This window comes from Camellia sinensis, chromosome 14, assembly GCF_055761805.1.
Source record: "Camellia sinensis isolate YWXY chromosome 14, ASM5576180v1, whole genome shotgun sequence".
Lineage (NCBI taxonomy): Eukaryota > Viridiplantae > Streptophyta > Magnoliopsida > Ericales > Theaceae > Camellia > Camellia sinensis.
In genome coordinates, this window is record NC_138974.1 from 95,969,714 (window position 1) to 95,971,786 (window position 2,073).

General features: G+C 29.5%; 1 long non-coding RNA gene across 1 annotated transcript; it reads right to left on the minus strand.

Annotated features, from left to right (window-relative positions):
• Positions 1–1,050: 1,050 nt before the first annotated feature.
• On the minus strand, positions 1,051–1,808 carry LOC145807626 (uncharacterized). Its single transcript, XR_014350884.1, has 2 exons — positions 1,677–1,808; positions 1,051–1,301 (listed from the first exon to the last, which is right to left on the minus strand). It is a non-coding gene; the product is annotated as an uncharacterized LOC145807626 (long non-coding RNA).
• Between the last annotated feature and the right edge of the window lie 265 nt (positions 1,809–2,073).

The following is a 2,073-nucleotide window of genomic DNA, read 5'->3' on the forward strand; positions in this document are numbered from 1 at the left end:
TTACAGCTTTCCAAGATGATACTTGGTTACAGTAAAAGTGAACTTAAGTCCAATACAGTTTAAGTCATTGGCTTATACAAAAATAAATATAGCAGATAGACAAAAGAAGCTCTCACCCTAAGTCCTCCCAAACTATTGCCTTGACGGAGACATATCATTAGCACTTGAAATGTTTTTCCCACATAGGATGAGCCAAAACCCAGTATAAATAATCCAACACAGTATATGAATTTTAACAAAGTTATAAGATGAATGCATATGCCATGTTCTTACTAAAACATTTTTATATCTCTTTCCAAAACTATGTAATGCCAAGTTAATATCTTGATTCATAAATCATTTCCTTCACATTAGAGAATACGGCAGTGAATCACACTCTGAGAATTTCAAAACAATACAACCTTTTTCAAAAATTTCATCCGGAGGAAACTGTAAACCGAGACCCATGTAAACGTAGGCTATATAACACTACTAAAAACCAGGAGCTTTTGCAACGGTCTTAAACGTCGCAAGAGGTTCGCATGTCGTCACAAAAGACTTTTTGTGACAGAGTAACGACAGAAAATGGGGGTGATGGAAGGTGGCGTGACAAAAAGTATTTGTGACAGTTATAAACTGTCGCTTTCTTGTAGCGACAGTAAATCAATGGTTTTTGCGGCGGTTTAAATTGACAAAAAAAAGGGAAAAAACTTCACTTTTAGCGACGCTTTTGGTTGCCATCGCCAAAAACTTTTGTAGCGACGGTATTTAATGTCGCGAAAAGTATTATTAGCGACGATCTAAAACATCGCCAAAAAATTAGTATTACATTAGTACCTTATTTGCGACAGTTTAAAACATCACTAAAGATTTGAACTAATATGTATATGCGACAGGTTAACCCGTCGCTAATAAAATGTAAAGAAATGATGATTACATTAGTGACGGTTTATTATTATCGCAATAAAATTATTTTCATAAAATAAATATATATTTTATTAATTCATTCCCTAGACTAATTATTAATATTTTCTAAAATAAAATACATCCACGTCCAAATTCACAAAATCATACAAATAATAATATATATGTACCATGTAACAATTGTCAAGCAAATATTCTTTACAAAAATATATAAAACATCCTCCATCAATACTCATATTTTATAATAATTCAAGAACTTAAATTTTTGTATCTACAACAAAACAAAAGTATCGACAATACAAATAAAAAAACATATATATTATAGCTTGTTTTAATATCAACAGTAAGCTCCAATATCGATATATGAAGATATCATCACATACTCAAAAGGGTTGCATCTGCAAAAAAGAGCTAAAAAAAAAAATGAATTTACAATATAATTAATTTCAAGCTTACAGAAAATGTAGAACATTTTATATTTATTTCAAAAATAAAGAAATAAATAAATAAGTTTGTAATTTTGTGAATAGTAAATTGAATCGAATCGGGAATCATTAAAATCATTACAAACCAAAAAAATAAAAATTTAAAAAAACTAATAAATCAATAAAGAAAATAAGATGTTAAGCAATCATATATATGAAACGGAATGAAATAAATTGATTTCGACATATGCTATAAAATAGTTCTTATGTAAGGACATAATTACATAGTTTAGTTGGGAAGACGTTACGTTCATAGCAAGAACTTTCAGTGTTCAGTATCTAACTCACCGTATGTAAGTTTGGGGTTGACAGACCGAAGCTTGCTGATGACTTCTAATGCAGTGTTCAAAAAGGGGACCGAACCAATATAACCTACAGATACACTAGTCAGACTTGATAACGCATATAATGGATATGATATAATCAAAACAGGAAAAAAAATGGACATACAACAAAAATGCCAATTTGCAAGAAAAAAATGCAGCAAACAATAATATAACAGGAGCAGATTCATCAAAGATTCAAAGTAAAACCAAAAGGATTCTAAACACAAGTACACTTAAGATTCAAAGTACCTACAGATACACTAGAGTTTTTTTTTTTTTTAATTTTTTTTATAACTAGCGCATATGCTAAACATCAACTACACAATACATTAATTAAATATATTCCTAATCAAAATAAT